This window comes from Protopterus annectens, chromosome 13.part0 (genome assembly GCF_019279795.1).
Source record: "Protopterus annectens isolate FY-2018-M chromosome 13.part0, PAN1.0, whole genome shotgun sequence".
Lineage (NCBI taxonomy): Eukaryota > Metazoa > Chordata > Ceratodontiformes > Protopteridae > Protopterus > Protopterus annectens.
In genome coordinates, this window is record NC_056747.1 from 1,362,164,180 (window position 1) to 1,362,188,959 (window position 24,780).

Genomic DNA, 24,780 nt, shown 5'->3' on the forward strand with positions numbered 1-24,780 from the left:
TTCCACCTTCAACCATACTGACAGTACCAGATCCTACCCAACATCTTGTTCAGTCTATCAACATCTCAACCCCAGGCACATTAGCTCTAGATCCAAACACTACCACAAACTAATAAACAAATTCCTGAAGTTCATCACCAAGTATAGACTCAACCTAATACTTGGTGGTGATATTCAACCCAACCCTGGCCCACTCACTTCAGATACACATAGCCCCTCTACTTGTAATCTATGCTACAAACCTACAATTTATAGGCCAACTAACTCTCTCCTAGTCTGTCATCTCAATATTAGAAGCATTAATAACAAGGTACATGAATTGCATGCACTTCTGGATGTCCACTCCCCTGAGATTCTCTGTTTATCTGAAACCTGGTTAAAACCTAACACTAAAGACAATGAAGTGTTACCACCTGGGTACAACATACACAGGCTGGATCGTGCTTCGAGGAAGGGGGGTGGGGTAGCTGTACTCTATAAATCTGAGTTGAATGTCACCACAGCTGTAATACAACCTCCTCAGATTAATAACTCTGAGATTCTTGCCACCAAATTGCAACTTAATAAAAATAAATGCATTAATATCATCTGTATGTACATTCCCCCAGGTAACAATATATCTACATTTGAAGATACCCTGCACTGGTTATCATGTCACTACCCCCAAGAAACCTTACTACTTGGAGACTTTAACATAGACTGGGGCACCTGTTCCTTAGAATCCCCAACCACCCATATTAACCTGCATGCATTTACACAAATCATATCCACCCCTACCAGGATAGGTAAACCCAACTAAAAAGAAAGTATACTTGACTGGGTACTCATAAACAGTCATCCCCAACTGTACACCTCTGGTACCCTCCTTAATGGCCTAAACGATCACCTTCTCACATATGTAATTAAGCACAAAACCATTAATTCCCAACAACCCTTACTCAGAAAGGTTAGAAACAATAAAAACGTTGACCCTGCCAAATTCCAACAAGAAATAAACTCATGTAATTGGTCTATTCTAAAACACCTCCTCTTAGAGGAAGCAGTAGCATACTTTAACAACAAATTCCTTGAGATCCTTGATTTGCATGCACCTGTTCGTTCAAAGAGAACCAAGGCAAAAACTGCACCATGGCTTTCTATAGAGTCTAAACTCAATATTACCCTTAGAAACAAAGCATGGGCTTTATGGCATTCTTCTAAAGACCCTCAAGATCACATTAAATACAGGCAGTCCAGGTACGAAACCAAAAAATCAATTTTACAAGACAAAAAACAATACTACTGTAATTTACAGACAGTAAATCAAAATAACCCTCAGAAGTTTTGGGCAGGTTTAAATAATCTACTACATCCTGGACAAACTTCAACCCCAATCCCTGCTGCTACTATTGATAAAACCCCTGAAGATGTTTCTGATAGTTTTAACCAATTCTTTACTGAGACAATTCAAGCCCTAGCTAGCCAACTACCTCCTAGCTCCCCTGGTCCTGAAAGTAGCACCCCTAGAAACCTACTTGCGTTCAGCTTCCAACCAGTCGCCACTTCACTTATCCGTACCTTGATCAAAAAATTAAAACCCACTCACTTTATGCTGATCAACTCCCTGCCGAGTACCTACAAAAATCAGCTGATGCTATTGCTTACCCCGTCTCAATACTAATCAATCGAACCATAGTAAAAGCTAAAATTCCCACCATCTGGAAAATATCCTATGTAATCCCACTTCACAAAGGAGGCAGCTCTACTGAATTCTCCAATTATAGGCCAATAGCTATATTCTCTCCACTTGCAAAGATTATGGAAAAATGTATTCATAGACAATTCATGCACCACCTAATCCAAAATCGCCTTATGGCAAACACTCAGCATGGCTTCCGTCCTCATCACAGCACTACTTCGGCCCTCCTAGCCTTTACTAACACCATAAACCATAATTGCAACAATAATTATATATCCTCAGCCCTCTTTTTGGATCTTTCCAAGGCATTCAATATGGTTGATCACCAACTTTTAATCCACACACTGCAAACATTCTGTCTAGATACTGGAGCCCTCCAATGGTTTCAATCCTACCTGAATGGTCGACAACAGGCTGTCCTCTGGCAGAACAAACTCTCTAACCTTCTACCTAACACCCTCAGAGTACCACAAGGCTCAATACTAGCGCCCCTGCTGTTCTCCATCTTCATTAACGACCTTTATACTGTCATCCCAAAAGTCAGCTGTATCCAATATGCTGATGACTCTACTCTGATTTGCTCAGCCACATCTCCAGTAGAGTTATGGTCAGCTACCCAGACCACCTTTAATACAATAGAAAACTGGCTTTCTGAACATCGTCTGATCCTAAATCCCAAAAAAACTAAAATGCTGTTATTTTCACCAACACGTAGGTCTACCGCTTTCACCTTTACCATAAAATCAAATGATGGCACAATAATCTCCCCTGACCCATCTACAAAACTATTAGGTGTCATTATAGACAATAATCTCAAATTTGACCTACATGCTAACCAAACTATCAAAACCATCAATAAAAAGCTAGGGTCACTTTACAGAATAAAAGCCTTCCTAACCCCTCCAGCTAAAATTGCCATAGCTCGCTCTCACCTTCTTTCAACTCTTCTGTATGCATCCCCTCTACTCTCGAATTTAAACAAGACTGTCCTTAACAAACTCTCAATCTGCTACAACCACATTGCCAGGTTTGCCACTGGGCTGCCTTTTAGGACACATCATTGCATCAATCTAAATCAGCTTGGTTGGCTTGAACTACCTAGCCTAATCCAGTATAACCAACTGATTATGGCCTATAAAATCCTCTATAATCCGGACAATACTGCTGCACTTAAAAATATTATCACCCCCTATAACAATCCGAGACCGCTTCGATCCTCTAACAAACTGCTAATTCAAACTAGCAAAATTAATAACACAGCCGGTGATTCTCTCTTTGCAAACTCTGTAAGTAGATCCTGGAACTTACTTCCAGCTGATATTACTTTACTTTCCACCTTAGGTCAATTTAAAACTAGACTTAAACAACATTTGTCACTTAACTGGCTATGTCAGTGTATCAAGCCTGGCTAACTCGAATGTGTAAAAATCTGTTAACCAGTTTACTGTGTAATTTAATTTAATCCTGACTTGTGCTCAGGACTAACTTTAACCTGTGGAACTTGTTTAACTTGCTTACTTATGTAATCTCTGTAAATAATCTGTTTGTAATGTGTAATGCTGGTATTATGTAATGCTGTATCTGCTTATCCTTGGAGCTTTTCTCCCCGGGCCTCCGCTGAAAATGGACATGCATCCAGTCGGACTATCCCGGTCAACAAATGTAAAATAAAAATAAATAAAATAAATTCATGATTGCATTATAGTATATTCCAGTGTCTATGTATACTTTGTATTAAAACATCTGAATTCCTGGCATAAGTAGTTACAAACCTGATGGGTTGTGATTCAGTGGTGTTGTGTTCTTTGTAACATAACAAATCATCCCTATTGAATGTATCAACCAAATTACTGGCTTGCAGAACATGCCCCATCCTATAACCCCTGGATCTGAACCTGTTTGTGAGATCCTTTCTCTGTTCCTGAAAAGAGGACTCGTCGGAACAGATACGCTTCACTCTAATAAATTGGGATTTTGGAATATTCCTGGCAATGTGTGGTGGGTGAAAGCTGGAAGCATGGAGGATGGTGTTATATTCGGGGTACTTCCTAAATACCTTAGTACTTAATGTATGATCTGGTAACCTGTTGATCAATACATCCAAAAAGGTGATAGTACTGGCATCATAATGTACTGTAAACTGGAGGCCCCATTTGTTGTCATTCAGATACATTAGAAAGTCAGATAATTCATGGACTTCTCCCTTCCATACCATCCAGCAGTCATCCAAATAACGTCTCCAGATATCAATGTACTCAAGAAAAATATTGTTATGGCTATTGTAAATAATGTGCTTTTCAACAAACGCCATAAATAGATCAGCATAGATTGGAGCAAATGATGCTTCCATCGCTGTCCCTTTTGTTTGCAAATAGCAAATGTCCTGATAAAAGAAGATGTTATTGGTGAGGACATGTTCTGCAAGACCCACCAGAAATTGATTGAAATCAGGCTGGTATAAGCCAGCCACCTCAAGCCTATAGGCCAGGGCCTCCAAACCTCCTTGATGGGGAATGTTGGTATATAGAGCACTTACATCAAGTGTGCACATTAACCAGCCTGGTTCTAACTGAGTATCAGAAATGATTTGTAAGAAGTTGGTGGTATCCTGCAATCATGATCATACTAAGGATAACAAAGGCTTGAGATGTTTGGTAAGATATAATGACAATGGTTCAGTAATGTAACCCTTACCTGATACAATGGGTCTACCTGGTGGATTTACTGGGTCCTTATGTATCTTAGGTAAAAATAGATGTATTGATTGGCTGAGTCATGGATCATGAGCTGGTGCATCACATCAGTCACAATGATCCGTTCGTCTCTTGCATTGGATAAGAAGTCATCAATCTGTTTTTTAACCTAAATGTGGGACTGATTGCCATTTCAGAATAATATCTGTTGTCAGAAAGTTGTCTTTTGGCCTCATTGTCATAGTCGGACCAATTTAAGACAACTACTGCCCTACCTTTGTCAGCAGAAATAATGACTGTGTTCCTGTTGTTCTGTAGTTCATTGATGGCTTGTTTCTCAGCCAATGTGATGTTGTTAGATTTAAAGCATATCTCAGAACCAGAAAAATGTAGATCTTTGAGTATGCTGTTCTGGAATTGATGTACAATAGGATGCATCGGAGGAAGAAAACGTGATTTGTGATAGATAAATTTATCTTGACTATAATTACTATCCATATCACCAAAATGCAACTTCAAATTCAAGATTCTACAAAAGGACATAACATCCTGTGCTAATACATCCTCAGATACCATAAAACCCGGTATGAATGTAAGACCTTTATTAAGAACAGACAAATGTATAGGTGACAAAACAAAGTCTGATAAGTTTAAAACATTCGCATTTGAATTCACATTTGCTTTTGCATTGCTAGTTTCGATAAGCTTTGCATGCTGTTGACTTTTCTTATGTTTTCTCTCCCCTTGTTGGTATCTAGGCCTAAAGGGATAGATGCTGGTGTTCTTTTTGGGGACGGTGAACCTGATGCAGCCTGTAAATCACTGTCAGTACAGGATAAAAGATCATCAGTAGATGAGCCAACGTCAGGGGTACGATTCCTAAGTATGGACCTAGGTCTTTTCCTTTTGGGGGCTCTTGTTGGATGTGGTGTGAATCTCACATGTTTGTTGGTATTAATGAAGGGACTGGCACTTTGGTGATCTAATTGATCGCTTTTGAATTTCTTGATTTTTCTCATCTTCAGTTGTTCCTCTAATTTGCTTAGATCTGTTGCCACTTTGGTCAACTGGTTGTTGAAGAAAGTTTCCCCTTCAAATGGTTGTACATCATCAACTAGTTTCATGACTGCATTGATTTCACGGTCGATCACTCGATCGTGAAACTTTGCTAAAGCTTCAACAAAAGACATGGTAGCCTGTTGCTGTATAGCTGCCCATTGGTTATTAAGCTCCTCATCAGCTTCACATGGGGTTGTATTCATACTCTGAGTCCCCTTGGCGCTATATTTTTGGCTATATAAGCCTTAAACAATTTAGAGTGCCAAACATTGGATCTCAAAGATCTAAGGTGTTTGTGTAGCTGGTCAAAAGCTATTCCACAAATGGACTCAGGGCCCAAAGGGTCACCAGTATTGCCATTAGGTGTACAAGAGCCCAAACCAAAGGCTCCAAGGTCTTCCCTGTCTGCTGATAGACCAGAAACCAAACTGAGGAGATCCATCTCAATATCAGTGAAGTTGTTGAAATCTAGCACCAAATGAAACCTGGAAATATATGATTTTATATTCTTTAAGCGTTGGTTCAGAAAGACTGACAATAATAGCTTAAGTCCAAAATTGGAGATGCTACATCAATGAAAATGAACCATAATGGGTCAATTTATAAGGTTAAGAGACAATAATAGCCATAAGAAAATTGGTTAATAACCAACTAGTAGTTTAATGTACACAAGGCTACGTCCCTTAAGGAAATCTAAAATGGAAAAGGCTATGTGATATAATGCAATTCCTGAGCCAATTGTTAGATAAACCAAATATTATCAACACAAAAATGTGACCAGCAATAAAAAGGACCCAAGTACAATGGATATTAGAAAAAATATATAATCAATAGAAAAGAGGACCATGATTAAAAACCTGAAAATATTCAAATGACACTATGATTATCAGAGCAGTCTAGGAAACCAGTATAGTATGTATAAACCTGGAAAATCCGACAACCAATAATTAGAGTCCCCAAAGAAGACGAAAAAAAAGCCAAAAATCTTGGAAATCATAATATTCCTCAATGGCTACTTGTATCTGTATCAAATGTTCACACTTTTGAGAGTATTCTAAACAAATAAAAAATGGGATGTCCAATGTCAATGTAAACAACAGGTGGGTTATACTGAGCTGAACCTAAAATGGTATAGTTGGACTACTGAGACATGAAAGCACAAAGATCTAATAGAAAAAGTAGATCCACATTGCGAATACTGATATGGCCCTGTGCCATCTAATCAAACCAGCAGTTAAATAAACATTATTCATAAGTTGGTCCCCAAGACTATGGTGATATGATGTAACTGACTAATCCATAAGATAAATTCCAATATTTTCTGATATCTTGTCTATATAAACAATATATTTATGAGCATAAGAGAATGTTGATAGCCAGGAACATATTGCTTATATTCATTACTGCGTATTGACCATATAAAAGGATCAAAGAACATATATGCAGTAGACTTAAAATAATTCAATAAATCAAAATTGGAAATGAAGAACACCACTAATAAATGCAGTACCCTACAACCAGACAAAAAGTGCGTATATGATAATGTCCAGCCTATATAAGACACAGTACTAAAGCACAAAACCCTACAACCAGACAAAAAGTGCGTATATGATAATGTCCGGCCTATATAAGACACAGTACTAAAGTACAAAACCCTACAACCAGACAAAAGTGCGTATATGATAATGTCCGGCCTATATAAGACACAGTACTAAAGTACAAAACCCTACAACCAGACAAAAAGTGCGTATATGATAATGTCCGGCCTATATAAGACACAGTACTAAAGTACAAAACCCTACAACCAGACAAAAAGTGCGTATATGATAATGTCTGGCCTATATAAGACACAGTACTAAAGTACAAAACCCTACAACCAGACAAAAAGTGCGTATATGATAATGTCCGGCCTATATAAGACACAGTACTAAAGTACAAAACCCTACAACCAGACAAAAAGTGCGTATATGATAATGTCCGGCCTATATAAGACACAGTACTAAAGTACAAAAGATCATGAATTATTCTTGCATTGTTCAATATCAAAATGATGATTCCAAATTGAAAACCGACAGCAAGGACTGATCGTATCCAATGATGTAATTTCCTGGTCCCACCAGAAAGTAGTGCCACCTAATATTGTCCCAGACCGAACCTGCAGACTGCTGAAAAATGTGTATATCCAACACCAAAACTGGCCAAATAGTCAATACTAGTTGCTGATTCGTAATGAACCAACACAAACCATTTCCCACAATATGCGACTTGCAATACTCACCAGAAGACCAGAAGTCCAATAGGCCAATGAGTATGGTGAAAAAAGAAAATAAACAGTATCTGGTTGCCCCTTGGATGGAGCTTGTAGACAGTCAGCCAGTGTGTGGAGAGCAGTGCAACTTCTAAAATAAACCTCCTGCTAGCTGCCGGTTGGTAAAAAAAACAAAATAAACTGTTTCCCACAATATGCGACTTTCAACACAGACCAAAAAAGTCCAAAATACCAATAAGTATGACAAAAACGAAAAATAAACAGTACCTTGATTTACTTTAGTCACTGATGTTCCCGTATGAATGGCGCTTGTGAAAATCAGCCCATATAAACCATGCCGAACTCAGAATGAATCCAGAAACAATGGTTTTATGATAAAAAAAGAAAGCTAATCAAAATACTTGTTTGGACAAAAAAGAACAAAAACAATGCCTTCGTGACCTTGTATATCCATACAGCAACATCCGATGACATTGAGAAAACGCTAAAAAGCGGCTGGTATGTTTAGATTGCTATATGCAGGACAATTGTTGTAGTCCAAAGGAATAATTCCAACACAATGATAGTGAGGTCAATCCAACAATCCGGGTTGGCTCCAAAACATAATTCCAACAAGATGAACCAAGTGAACCAACAGAAAATAAATAATAAAGATAGATAAATGACTGCAGAGACAATCTTACAGTCCGTATCAGGTTCACAGGCCCCCAGCAGGATATGGAAAGGAGTGCAACTTCTAAAACAAACCTCCTGCACAAGAGCAATTGCACGGCTCTAGCCAAAACTTGCAAAAACACATCCAGTGAGCCAGCAAACTGTAGCCTGAAACAATATATTTATTGTTAAGAAAACATAGAAAACAACAAAGAACCAGACCGGTTTCGGCTGGACAAAAACACAGCCTTCCTCAGTGTAAATTAAAATGATCAAATGTTGCTGTTTAAATACATACATCTGAAAGTTCATTGGTTCAATCTAGAATTGTTCATTCAGACCAGGTGGAAATAACCCACTCAATTTAACAATCCACTTCTTTTCATTTGAATATAGAATAGAGTGCCAACCTGTTTTATTGAGTTTGTTACCTTTTATAACATCAATTACCATAAAGGAAAATCTTGCAGTTTTATGTACCAGATAGTGTTTATATAGAGCATTGTTGACTTTTTTGTTTTTAATGTTACTTACATGTTCTGATATTCTGAGTCTTAGAGGACGTGAAGTTTGTCCGATGTAAAAAGATCCGCAGGTGCAGGTGGCCGAATAGACCAACCAATCACTACTACAGTTAGCAAAAAAATTAACATCATAGACAGGAACATAGTTATTATTTCTGCTGACAAAGGTAGGGCAGTAGTTGTCTTAAATTGGTCCGACTATGACAATGAGGCCAAAAGACAACTTTCTGACAACAGATATTATTCTGAAATGGCAATCAGTCCCACATTTAGGTTAAAAAACAGATTGATGACTTCTTATCCAATGCAAGAGACGAACGGATCATTGTGACTGATGTGATGCACCAGCTCATGATCCATGACTCAGCCAATCAATACATCTATTTTTACCTAAGATACATAAGGACCCAGTAAATCCACCAGGTAGACCCATTGTATCAGGTAAGGGTTACATTACTGAACCATTGTCATTATATCTTACCAAACATCTCAAGCCTTTGTTATCCTTAGTATGATCATGATTGCAGGATACCACCAACTTCTTACAAATCATTTCTGATACTCAGTTAGAACCAGGCTGGTTAATGTGCACACTTGATGTAAGTGCTCTATATACCAACATTCCCCATCAAGGAGGTTTGGAGGCCCTGGCCTATAGGCTTGAGGTGGCTGGCTTATACCAGCCTGATTTCAATCAATTTCTGGTGGGTCTTGCAGAACATGTCCTCACCAATAACATCTTCTTTTATCAGGACATTTGCTATTTGCAAACAAAAGGGACAGCGATGGAAGCATCATTTGCTCCAATCTATGCTGATCTATTTATGGCGTTTGTTGAAAAGCACATTATTTACAATAGCCATAACAATATTTTTCTTGAGTACATTGATATCTGGAGACGTTATTTGGATGACTGCTGGATGGTATGGAAGGGAGAAGTCCATGAATTATCTGACTTTCTAATGTATCTGAATGACAACAAATGGGGCCTCCAGTTTATGATGCCAGTACTATCACCTTTTTGGATGTATTGATCAACAGGTTACCAGATCATACATTAAGTACTAAGGTATTTAGGAAGTACCCCGAATACAACACCATCCTCCATGCTTCCAGCTTTCACCCACCACACATTGCCAGGAATATTCCAAAATCCCACTTTAGTAGAGTGAAGCGTATCTGTTCGGATGAGTCCTCTTTTCAGGAACAGAGAAAGGATCTCACAAACAGGTTCAGATCCAGGGGTTATAGGATGGGGCATGTTCTGCAAGCCAGTAATTTGGTTGATACATTCAATAGGGATGATTTGTTATGTTACAAAGAACACAGCACCACTGAATCATAACCCATCAGGTTTGTAACTACCAATGCCAGGAATTCAGATGTTTTAATACAAAGTATACATAGACACTGGAATATACTACAATGTGATCATGAATTGGCAAGTATCATACCAGACAGATGTCTTTTCTCATTTTGCAAAGGGAAAAACCTAGGCTGCTGCTTTAATCATTACAAACATTCTCATGACAGCAGTCAGTCGCAGCCATTACAGACCACTTTGACAGGAGAACCTCTGACTGGTTGTTTTCCATGCGGTCACTGCACCAATTGTGACAAAGTAAGTAAATCTAAACAATTCACCAGTCGGAACTCTGCCATAGTCTATGATGTTAATTTTTTTGCTAACTGTAGTAGTGATTGGTTGGTCTATTTGGCCACCTGCACCTGCGGATCTTTTTACATCGGACAAACTTCACGTCCTCTAAGACTCAGAATATCAGAACATGTAAGTAACATTAAAAACAAAAAAGTCAACAATGGTCTATATAAACACCATCTGGTACATAAAACTGCAAGATTTTCCTTTATGGTAATTGATGTTATAAAAGGTAACAAACTCAATAAAACAGGTTGGCACTCTATTCTAAATTCAAAAGAAAAGAAGTGGATTGTTAAATTGGGTGGGTTATTTCCACCTGGTCTGAATGAACAATTCTAGATTGAACCAATGAACTTTCAGATGTATGTATTTAAACAGCAACATTTGATTATTTTAGTTTACACTGAGGAAGGCTGTGTTTTTGTCCAGCCGAAACCGGTCTGGTTCTTTGTTGTTTTTTATGTTTTCTTAACAATAAATATATTTTTTCAGGCTACAGTTTGCTGGCTCACTGGTTGTGTTAGGGCATTAACACCCACATCGACTATGACAGAGTCATACTGGTACTTGTGGTTCAATGTCCCGAGGGCGTGTGTGATCTGGTGGATCCTTGCTCCTGACAGGCAACTGACCATTACTGTCTCTTTGCTCAGCCTGGTGAGGGATGTATCAGTGTGTCTCACAATAATCTTCAATGATCAATATACTGGGCTGTGTGTCAGTCTGCATTATTGATGTAAAGGTTGAGACATTGTGAGATGTGGTTATGTGTCCTGAGGAGTGTTGTTTTTGTAGAGTGCTTGAGAGGTTCCTGAGGGCAGCGTATGGGGGGGACCTTTGAGGTTTTGGTCGATTTCATTTATGAGCCTTAGCATATGTGTGTTTGTGTGTGCGTGTGTGTGTGTGTGTGTGCGCGCGCGCGCTCGTGTGTGCGTGTGTGTACTGTGTGCAGTGTGTGCATGTGTGTGTGCATGTGTGCGTGTGTGTACGCATGTGTGCAGTGTGTGTGTGTGTGTGTGTGTGTGTGTGTGTGTGCATGTCTGCGTGTGCGTGCGTGCATGTGTACGTGTGCGCATGTGTGCACATGTGCACGTGTGCGCGCATGTTTGCACATGTGCGCGCATGTGTGTGTGTGTGTGTGTGCATGTATGTGTGTGTGTTACTGGTAACCTGTTCGGAGATAAAAGAAAATAATCTCTCCACACCGTCAAGCCAAATAAAATTTATTAAAAAACAAAAAAGCTTTCGGATATCAAAAACATCCTTCCTCAGTGTCTTACACAAAATTTTGTTTGAACCTGTTTGGAGATATCAGTGTCTGTATGAGAAAGATTTACCTCCAAAGACATGGTGTAATTACAGCTCTCACAGGCTGTTTCATTTGCTTAAGACTAAGGTGGTTGTCTGTAAACATGAGACAGTTGCTACTTTGTCACAAGATGCCCATTTCCACTTTGCTAGCTAAAGAGACAACAGGAAATTGCACATCCATGGCTGTGAATCCTCTTTTTTATGATCTAAGAAAGGTGGTTCAATCAGGGTTTAGAGTTGTTTGGCTGGGAGGAGAGGTCTAGGATCAATCTAAGGCAACACTTTTGGAGTAATGCTTCTCAGCAGCAAACTAGCTGCTCTAAACTCAGCTAGACACTTGAGGAAACAGCAGACAAAGTTGTTAAATGAACAATTACAACACTAGGTGCCTGCTTTTATACAGGGCACTGCAAACCACTGATGTACTGCTCAGCAGAGGTTATGGAAAGATAAGTTAGATAGGAATCCAATCAGTAAACGGTAAAAATGTCATATAAGTATATATGTAAGGTCAAATCCTGCAGCAAATCACAATTTTCTCACTATTGCCAGTGATAATGCAAAGCTGAGGTCCACAGACCAAGTAAAATGCAAACAGAAAAAAAAATACAGTAGAAATGTAATAAGTAAGGCTCAAATCCTGCAGCAATTCACAATTCTGTCACTATTGTGAGTTATACTACAAAACAAAGGTCCCAGGATCAAGTAAAATACAAGCAGTAAAAAGCAGTAGAAATGAAATAAATGAGGTTAAGCTCCTGCAGCAACTTACAATTCTCCCACTATCATGAGAGTTACTACAAGACTAAGGTCCCAGACCAAGTTAAGTTAAAAATGTAGACAACTGGCTTGGTTAAAACAAGGAAAATGCAGAAAAGAACAATACACAATTCAGATTATCACTCTATCGCAGTGTGCACTAATTGAAATGGGATTATATAAAACAGAGGCTAATTTGAGTTTTAAGAGTCTAATGGGGAGTGTTTTTTCAGTCTGAGCTGTTAGTGTCTAGTAGAAATAGTACTGGAAAGGGCTTGCAAATTCTAATTTACAGTGGGGGGCAGGCAGCTAAAAAGAAACCAAGTTTAAAATGATGACAAGTGTTGGGTGAGTGGGTGCGAAAAATCCAAACATAAATGCAGTCAAACAACAGTTTTAAACTCAGAGCTCTTGTAGCTGAAGAGGAATGTAGATGAACACTTTAAATAAGAAAACTGTTACTCAGCTCCTCCCACTAATTACTAGAGCTAATTCCTATTCAGTCAATGAATGCAAAAGGAATGTTTGCTAAATGACCCTATGCAGCAATGTTTAAGCCTTCAAGAAAAAAAATGCAGTAAAACAAAGTTTAAAATACAACAAACTGCAATATAATAACACAAAAATCAAAAAGTAATGAAAATATCCACATCTTAAATGTAGAAAATCCACAAATAAATACAAACAGCAGTTTTAAACTCATAACTCTTGTAGCTCCTGACTTTACTACAACTCTTGTAGACTGTCCCCTTTTGCCTCAATAGTCACATATAAAAACTGCATCTTGCCACAGATGGATTGTATCAATACCATGTTTGATTCTCTAGAACATGGTTTAAAATATTTAACAAATATTTCTGTTCATATTAATCAACAGGCAGAGGTAAGAATCTTCTAGCATCATATGCCCTTGTTATTATACAAAACAGTCTCCTCTTTCCATTTGACTCCTATTCACTTCCACTAAGTGTACTGCATCACCTTTATCTGGAATCCCTAAATAATCAGTCTCCAGTACTTTGCAAAAATGAAAACAATGGCATGCACTTTAAATTAGCCTTCACTTTCTCAACATTGGTAAAAATCCATGTTTCTTCTCTAAACAAACAAATTGGAGCACTACTGGAGAAGCTGGCCTGTATTTCATGTTATTTGTCATGCATTTCCTAATAGCATTCCTGAACTGCAGTCTCTGTTAAAAAAATTGCATCATAGTAATTATTATTCTTGTGTTGCAGGTGCCCATTGCCCTCAAGAAATGTCTCCTGGTGCCAGATGTGCCATAGCACATATTTTTGTAATATTTAGTACACAGTTCCTATTGGTACTTTGTTCGTGCAGCACACAGATCCTGCTTATTCCTTTTTTCAGTAAGCACACAGTTCCTAGTGGTCTTTGTTTATGCAGCACACAAAACTTGCTTCCCCCTTGTTTATTTATCACACAGCTCCTTTTGGTTCCTTATTCATTTGGTACTCAGTTACTTCTTGGTCCTTGTCAATTAGCACACGGTCCCTTCTGGTTCACTGTTTATGTAGCACACACCATCATAGGTTCATAGGTACTTACTGGGCTATTGATCCATGAGGATCTTTAGAAGCTGAGATTTACATTCCCAGATCCTAATGAGTCCTTGTTTATTTAAAACATAGGTCCTGCTGGTTCCTTCTTTATGTAGCACACAGTCCCTGTTGATTTTCGGAGCATGTATCACACAGTTCCTGCTGGTTTCTTGTTCATTTAGCAAAATTCCACCTGGCTCCTTGTTCTTTTATCATGCAGTTCCTGCTATTTCCTTGTTCATTTATCACACAGTTCTTACTGGTTCACTTATTATTTTGCACACAGCTCCAGCGTGTCCCTTGTTCATTTAGCACACAGTTCTTGCTGGTTCACTAATTATTTTGCACACAGCTCCAGTGTGTTCCTTGTTCATTTAGCACACAGTTCTTGCTGGTTCACTAATTATTTTGCACACAGCTTCAGCTCCTTCCTTGTTCATTTAGCACACAGTTCTTGCTGGGTCACTAATTATTTTGCACACAGCTCCAGTGTGTTCCTTGTTCATTTAGCATACAGTTCTTGCTGGTTCACTACTTATTTTGCACACAGCTCCAGCTCATTCCTTGTACATTTAGCACACAGTTCTTGCTGGTTCACTAATTATTTTGCACACAGCTCCAGCGTGTTCCTTGTTCATTTAGTACACGGTTCTTGCTGGTTCACTAATTATTTTGCACACAGCTCCAGCGTATTCCTTGTTCATTTAGCACACAGTTCTTGCTGGTTCACTAATTATTTTGCACACAGCTCCAGTGTGTTCCTTGTTCATTTAGCACACAGTTCTTGCTGGTTCACTAATTATTTTGCACACAGCTCCAGCTCATTCCTTGTTCATTTAGCACACAGTTCTTGCTGGTTCACTAATTATTTTGCACACAGCTCCAGCATGTTCCTTGTTCATTTAGCACACATTTCTTGCTGGTTCATTATTTTGCACACAGCTCCAGCGTGTTCCTTGTTCATTTAGCACACAGTTCTTGCTGGTTCACTAATTAGTTTGCACACAGCTCCAGTGTATTCCTTGTTCATTTAGCACACAGTTCTTGCTGGTTCACTAATTATTTTGCACACAGCTCCAGTGTGTTCCTTGTTCATTTAGCACACAGTTCTTGCTGGTTCACTAATTATTTTGCACACAGCTCCAGCATGTTCCTTGTTCATTTAGCACACAGTTCTTGCTGGTTCACTAATTATTTTGCACACAGCTCCAGCTCGTTCCTTCTTCATTTAGCACACAGTTCTTGCTGGTTCACTAATTATTTTGCACACAGTTCCAGCATGTTCCTTGTTCATTTAGCACACAGTTCTTGCTGGTTCACTAATTATTTTGCACACAGCTCCAGCATGTTCCTTGTTCATTTAGTACACGGTTCTTGCTGGTTCACTAATTATTTTTCACACAGCTCCAGCGTATTCCTTGTTCATTTAGCACACAGTTCTTGCTGGTTCACTAATTATTTTGCACACAGCTCCAGCATGTTCCTTGTTCATTTAGCACACAGTTCTTGCTGGTTCATTAATTATTTTGCACACAGCTCCAGTGTGTTCCTTGTTCATTTAGCACACAGTTCTTGCTGGTTCACTAATTATTTTGCACACAGCTCCAGCTCATTCCTTGTTCATTTAGCACACAGTTCTTGCTGGTTCACTAATTATTTTGCACACAGCTCCAGCTCATTCCTTGTTCATTTAGCACACAGTTCTTGCTGGTTCACTAATTATTTTGCACACAGCTCCAGCTCATTCCTTGTTCATTTAGCACACAGTTCTTGCTGGTTCACTAATTATTTTGCACACAGTTCCAGCATGTTCCTTGTTCATTTAGCACACAGTTCTTGCTGGTTCACTAATTATTTTGCACACAGCTCCAGCTCGTTCCTTGTTCGTTTAGCACACAGTTCTTGCTGGTTCACTAATTATTTTGCACACAGCTCCAGTGTGTTCCTTGTTCATTTAGCACACAGTTCTTGCTGGTTCACTAATTATTTTGCACACAGCTCCAGCTCGTTCATTGTTCATTTAGCACACAGTTCTTGCTGGTTCACTAATTATTTTGCATACAGCTCCAGCGTGTTCTTTCTTCATTTAGCACACAGTTTTTGCTGGTTCATTAATTATTTTGCACACAGCTCCAGTGTGTTCCTTGTTCATTTAGCACACAGTTATTGCTGGTTCACTAATTATTTTGCACACAGCTCCATTGTGTTCCTTCTTCATTTAGCACACATTTCTTGCTGGTTCACTAATTATTTTGCACACAGCTCCAGTGTGTTCCTTGTTCATTTAGCACACAGTTCTTGCTGGTTCACTAATTATTTTGTACACAACTCCAGCTTGTTTCTTGATAATTTTCAAATAGTTCCTGCTGCTTCACTAATTCCACAGCACACAGTTCCTGCTAGCTCCCACTTTATAGGTCCATAGGTACGTAATAGGCTAGCTGCCATTATGGACCATTTTAATTAAGCTTAGCCAGTTTCCTTTTGGTGCTGAAATTAACCTATGCCATTTGGTGTTAGATTGGCCTTACCCATTTCATGATCGATAATTATATAATACCCTAATGGGACTAAATGGGATTATGCCATAAATAATTTGAGGGGACTCATGGATGGGATAAAGCACTTAGGTGCTCCCTCTGTAGTACAGGGGCAGTCCTGGGGTAAATTTTCAGTTTCCCATTCATAGTTCAAAGTACCTCTTGAATATGGACAGGGATGACCTTTGATTTATCTGAATAGGTGGTCTATTCCAGAGCTGTGGTATCCTCTGTGATATATGCCTGTCCCTCCACACTCTTTTGTTGATGTTGCAGAAGAGGTTTAGATCACTAAACTGAGTATTTCTGATACCATTGGATTTGCTGATGTGCAGTAAATCCATCAGTATTGGGTCAGAAGATGCCTTTAATGCTAGACACAGGTCCCTTCTTAGCAGTGTGTAGGATACTGAGTATAGTGACAGGGCTTTAAGCCAGACCACATAGGACATATTGTTTACGCCTAGAATCCTTTTAGTAAGGTATTTCATTTGGCATTCCAGTTGTTGCATGTGACTGGACAGATACATTCCAAAGGGGGAATTTTTCAATGACTGGCCTAAAAACAGCTGAGTAAGGGGGACTATGACATCTAGATCTAGACACAATTCCTTTGTTTATAAGCTGTGCAATATAACAGGAATTTCTTATGATAGTGAACACGTCCAACCGTCACCAAATGGGTCAGCTGTTAGGGTCATATTGTCAATGCCATATTTCCTCAAGTGGAAGACATCCCAAAGGATACAATAATGCATTAGCATTTATCACACAGTTCCTGCTCTTTCCTTGTTCATTTATCACATGGCTCTAGATGATCCTGGGAATATTTTTTCTTTGCCTTGCTATTCTCACTGCACAACAGCTTGTTTTTGCATCCTGACAATGTGTGTAGCACTCTTTTCTCACAATTGACACTGCTGTGTCATTGTGCTTCTGATTACCATCAGACTTTCTGTTGTCTAATGGACACACTGCTGTGTCATTGTGCTTGTATTCATTGTACAGTTTTAATATCACACAACATTCCTTTATTTATTTATTTTTTGGATAGTTCACTTTGGCTTCCTTTAGATAACTTTTACAATAAACAAAAGCATTGTGTAATAGTTAATTGTTTCATACACACATACACAAACACACTCACACCCCTGACACACATTACAGAGACACATGCATGAGAACATAATAAACTGCACAAAGGTGGTAAGGTGTAAACTCGAAACACAATAGAGGCAATAAAAGCTAGCGCTTTCATTCACTTTAATTTCAAACGTGAACTTCTTCAGAAAAACAAGAGCCCTCCCCAGCTCTTGCTTTTTATACATTACGACACAGGAAATGATGTGAAAAACATTATACAATTGAATAATTAATTACATTTCATTACAAAATTCAAACTGTCATTAAGAGAAATCATATTGACTATAAATGGAAACTAACATTTATAATAAACATTTGTAGTAGACATTTAAAAACATTATTTATATTACTGAAATTTTCATAATAAAGTGCTTTTACTAATAAATTAGTTTTTTTAAAAAGATCCACAATATTTATAAAAACCATCTATTAATACTTTGTATATATATAAAATGTTCACAACCTCGCGCTATATCCCAAAGACTAGTCTGTACAAAACCCCCCCGAATGAACATCAAATACTAACATACACACCAGAAATCGCTGTGGCACATATTATATATAATAGATTAGATATTTATATACATACATGGGTTGCTTTAATATGTGCCACAGTGACTTCTGTTTGAGACATTATAGTTGGTGGTTTTTAGGGTACACCCTTGTTGGATGAGTTCATCCTTGGACACCTGTCTGTTTGTTGTGATATGTGAGTTGTGTATGTTAGTGTGATTGGCAGCAACATCAGTAGACAGTCAGTGCAATTTGTGTCAACAGGTGTGTATGTTAGTATCTGATGTTCATTCGGGGGGGTTTTGTACAGACTAGTCTTTGGGATATAGCGCGAGGTTGTGAACATTTTTGTTCACGTTCACATGTGTCTATCACTCTTTTCCACACATTAGTTGTGGATACGCATGTGAGCATGGGGTTGTTTGTTTGTTTGTTTTTGTGAATATTCAGCAAGCATACAAACATATGGACTTTTAGATTACTGTATATATATTTTGAGTTTATTAATTTATTCTTTATTTATATAAATTTGAATATCTTAGACACATCGTTAATGAAATGGTGAAATATATTTTAAAGTATTTGAGAAGAAAGAAGTATTCACAATAGAGTGATTTTTACACTAGAATTTAATTTTATTTATTTCATTTATTAATTGATAATATAGGGAGTATTTATATATATATATATATATATATATATATATATATATATATATATATATATATATATATACAAAGTATTAATAGATGAAGGGTTTTTATAAATATTGTGGATCTTTTTAAAAAAACTAATTTATTAGTAAAAGCACTTTATTATGAAAATTTCAGTAATATAAATAATGTTTTTAAATGTCTACTACAAGTGTTTATTATAAATGTTAGTTTCCATTTATAGTCAATATGATTTCTCTTAATGACAGTTTGAATTTTGTAATGAAATGTAATTAATTATTCAATTGTATAATGTTTTTCACATCATTTCCTGTGTCGTAATGTATAAAAAGCAAGAGCTGGGGAGGGCTCTTGTTTTTCTGAAGAAGTTCACGTTTGAAATTAAAGTGAATGAAAGCGCTAGCTTTTATTGCCTCTATTGTGTTTCGAGTTTACACCTTACCACCTTTGTGCAGTTTATTTTGTTGCTCGGTTTAGTCCGTTTTTTTACATGCATGAGAACATATATAATTTGTCCACAGACACACACCAACATGCATAAACCATAAAGCACACACCTTTAGACATAAAGGCACATCTACATATACAAACACACACAGACACAAACACACACTCTCACATACACACCAGTCAACAAATCTATGTATCTCTCTTCCTCCACGCACATTCACACTTTGCACACACATATTTACATATGAAGAACGACTGCAGAAACATAGATATCTACATAGATCCATAAATATACCTAACTCAGCATTTATTACTGTGTTTTATTACAAAGCATGTGCAATTCAAATAGGATGATATTGAAAAAAAGTAAGGAAAATTCAGCTAAAGTGCACATTAAATAAAACAATTGTCAATATATAGATGAAATAAAAACCATTAGGATAGTAATGTAAATAATAACTATCATCAAAATAGTAATAATCATTGAGTACAAAACAACATACACACACAGGCACATGCATGGAGAGTTGTTTGTTGTATCAGTGTACCCCCTCTTTCACCAAAACTAAGCACTTAACAGCTGCCACCTGGAGCAAAAACTACAGCCTGCACTTACAAATATTAACTGTTTTATTATGTTTACCATATATGAGAATATGCTCACATCAAAACCAATGTATGTGTCAATGGAAATTTATATTTTGTAACTTTAATATGAAATCAGATAGAGATATACATTTCAGTTACATGTTGGCTTCAAACTGTTATAACAACTTATGCAAATGGACAATTCAAATATCAAAATCATGTTTTATATATCTGAAGACATGCAGGTGTGTGTGGCAGTGACTTCCTGGGAGGTGACAAGGCTACTTTGCTATATTACCTACTTTTATGATCTCACCTCTCACAGCTAGAGTGTAGTAAACAAGTGAAGACAAAACAGAAAATGAAATTAGTCTGACAAACAGCTGTAAAACATAGGGGAAGCACCTTCATATTACTTGTCTTTTTCATTTGCAGCTTGTTCTATACATTCACAATACATTATAACATTTACTGGGCAACATGGAAATGAGTATCCAAATGGAGCTTCCCTTATACTGCAAACATAGTAACACACTGTGGTGAATGTGTATGCTGCTGTGAATATTTGATATCTCAAGAAACAGAAACAACATAGAGATATAAACCTGCATTAGTTGTCTCATTTTAGGTATGTCAGTATCAAGCAATGGCTTGGAAAAACATGCCAAACAATAGTATTTCCATTTATTTCTTCACGGCCTTAACATTTGGACACGTCTCTTTTATTGAGTAACAGACAGCCAACCAACAGCTGTAGAAATTCTTAAATAAATAGGGAAATTATATCAAAGACCATAGTTATAAGAAGAAACTAGCATTTCTCAAATGGTAGTGTAGGTAGGTATACAAGAGCTCAAACCAAATTGTCTTGTCATAATTTCAGGGAAAATGTGAATTTGATAATAGAAAAGGATTTGTACCAACACATAAGTCATTTGTGAACCATCTGCAGACAGGTAGCTATCCAATATTGCAGCTAAGAAATCCAGCTGTGTGGTTTTCAACTGTATCATAAAAGTGTTTTTACATATAGGAAATGTGGTCAGCTTCCTTGCTATTTTTAGGTCTAGATATATATGCCCTAAAAATGCACATTCCAGGGCCAAACAGAATTTATTGAAAGAAACATCTATCTCAAGCAAAACAAGGGCCATAATCTTTCCACAAAGAATTAATTATTCCTGTTGAAGTTTATTCTCCCTCAGCTCATCTAATAGCTGAACAGTTTCTGTAGTCTGATCAATCATGTAACAACTCCCTTCTCAGCAAATCTGTTCTAATTTGCAAGTTTCCCTAAGTAAGTTTCAAACAGCATACTTCTTTAACACTTAGCACGTTTGCATAATCAGGCAATTCTAATATGACTCAATGCCTGCATTCTTAATAAGGTGTTGCACTAACAAAAATCTCTGTTCTCTGTACACTTCATGTCAGATTTTATGTCTGCTCTTAAAAATCACATTTTCACTAAATGCTTGAAACATATCATTGGTGTTTTACTAGTATACATTCTGCATATTTTCCTTTTCCCACTATTTCCTTGCTAATTTTTGCATAGATAAAGTTATAAATACTCAGCCTATCTGTTTTTTTCTGCTCAATATAACTGGTGTTTGCTACATTGTATCTTGCTATTATGATTATTGCAATACAAGCATAAAAATGTAACAGATTATCCATTAAGGTGAAACATCTCTACGCCGCATGTCCATCATTAGCCACAATAATAAATACCTCTAAATGCTGCAATCATGTTCTGTTATGTCTGTATTTCTACACACCCTGGAGTATTTAAATGCTGTTTAAAATAGTAGTGACATATGTGATCTACAATGTGCAAAAACATATTTTAAATGTAACAAATATAGTTTTCCCTGAAACATTCCATTTTATGCCTGAAATGTAAAAATGGTCCATTAACTTTTTTCTGGTTGAATACTTAAGAATGAAACAGGGTACATCCAGAAACTCCTTTAGTACATCATATCAAATTCAGTACTGTTTCCCCAGGGACATGTTCAGAACTTAACATTGATGGCATATGGAATTTGTATCCCACCCCCAGCCATTGTGAATTACAGTGCATCCAAATTACAATACCTCCACAAAAGTATACTTTTTTAAATAAAACTGTTGTTTCATATACTACCTCCAGCTTTAGTAATACTGTTTGTAAGGAGGTAAGTTGCTATCATGTTAACCTGAATTAAAGTGTTGAATAAAGATATGGTGAGGGTTAAAGAAAGTGTCAGATCTCTTTAAAAGCAGTATTACTTAAACTTTTGATAACATTAATGATACTTCAGCCATATAAAAGAAGAAACAGTATGTCTCTTCTTTCTTCATGTTATTTTTAATGCACTTGGAACTAGAATACATGTATTAACAGGAGTAGGTATGTTCAGAAATGTTAACTTTCATTGACCTGGGGATCTGCTTTAAGTAAGGTATAGGTGAACAGTAGCAGACTATTATTCACCTAGCCCATAATAAAGACAATGACCAAAGGTGAAAATAAAGCCCTATACCTTGGTGTAAGCAAGGTAAATACCTTAACCATTATGCCCACCCCCAACCATTTAAGAAAGGCCCAGCAAAGCTAGAGTCTTAACTGTGTAATACCTTAAACCTCTTTTAGTGGAGCCCCATGGGATATATGCAAATGACCCCATAGCTATTTATTTTCTTTTTTATTTAACCTTTGTTAACCAGGAAAATCCAACTGGGAGAGAGTCCATTTTCAGGGGAGGCCCAGGGAGAATGTGGGAGGAAAGCAGAGCACCCAGAGGAAACCCACACAAATGCAGGGAGGACATGCAGACCCAGAACAGGAGGAACCCCAGCTGAGAAACCGGAGAACCTCTTATTGTGAGGTGACAATGCTAACCGTTGTGCCAGTGCACCACCTATACCAGTGCTTCATTTACATGGCTTCTGAATGCCCCTGACTTTTTACTTTCACTGCCACTCTATTGTGCTGGGCTGTGATGCAACAAACTTGCCTTGAAATCTGCTACTGGATTTGACTAGAAAGACAATCACCTATCATCTGGCAAGTAACTGTTTTACCTATTTTATACTTTACAGTATGATAGTGTTGATTTAAAAGTCCTGTTTCATGCTGTGTCAGTTACATCTAAAACTTGTCGAGCCAGTTTCTACTTAGTAAGAAAAGAGGTTACTCTTGATGCTATTTCTGGCTTGAATTACTGTTTACTGTGCTTACATAGCAGTCTTAGCTTTAATTGGTCTGTCTGCTCCTGTGGTCTGATTAAATGTCGATGCTGCCGCTCTGTTGTGCTGGGCTCTGATACAACAAGGATGCTTTGAACTCTACAAGTAGATTTGATTGACAATCAGTCCCATAATGTTTGGGAAGTACTGTGCTTAGCACAGTGGAATTATACAATATACAGCACAGTACCAGAGTGCATAACAACACTGAGTGACTTGTCTTAGAAACTGATCTATTTCTCCAACCCCTTTTTCTGAACTAATACACCTTCACCCTTGCCTGTTCCTGTCTACAGTTTGGCAATTTGTGACACCTTGTATACATTATTTACATTGTATTTAGAATTGCTACTTCCTGTTTCCTGTTGCATATTTTTCAGCTCTGGCTTAACGTTTACTGCTGTTCTACACTGCATCCTTGCTCTGGCTGACTGTTTACTGCTGTGCAACACTGTATCCTTGCTGTAACTGACTGTTTACTGCTGTGCTACATTGCACCTTTGCTGTGGCTGACTGTTTACTGCTGTGCTACACTGTATCCTTGCTGTAGCTGACTGTTTACTGCTGTGCTTCATTGTATCCTTGCTGTGGCTGACCATTTGCTGCTGTGCTACATGTATCCTTGCTGTGCTGGCTGTTTACTCCTGTGCTACACTGTATCCTTGCTGTAGCTGATTGTTTACTGCTGTGCTACACTGTATCCTTATTGTGATAGTACCATATGCCTTTCAGCATCACTTTTACTTTATTGTACTGTATTTATTACTGTGGCATGTGTGATGCCCACCACAGCTACCAATATGTGATGGCCACCAATATGTGTCTTCCTGACACTGGGCCAATAATCAAGGAGCCTAAATCCTTACCACTGACACTGGAGAGGGATGTGCACTTCGAATACAAATGGACACACTCAGTATTTCCAGATGCAGACCTTCCTGCATTAAGTACACTTTTCCTTAGGAGCACACAGGGAACACACTCAGCTCAGAGTCTGAAAGTCTCTATATATGTCTCCGTCGAGGTCCCCAATGAGACATTCCACTGGTACAGCTGTTGGGTTAGGTCCTCAGCTGAGTGTCCAAGCCAAGTCCTCCAACACCCTCTCTGTGAATCCAATGCTTCATGTCCCTGCCCCAAGTAGATGACACACACACTCTTTAAGATTTAATTTTCACACACACACACACACACACACACACACACACACACACACACACACACACACACACGCACACACACACACCTGAGAAAGGCTGGCACAGATTACCCACTCTACCAACCTTGCCCAGATTCACTGTCACCAGACATTCCACAATCAGCTGCTCTAAGGTCCTTAACAAAGGGTGTCCAATTATACTGGGTAATATTAATATTGGTACAAATGGTAGTAGTTCACCAAGATGGCTAGGCCTTCTGGAGAGGCCTGCACAGTGTCACCAAATAAATCAAGCAGTCTCAAAGGT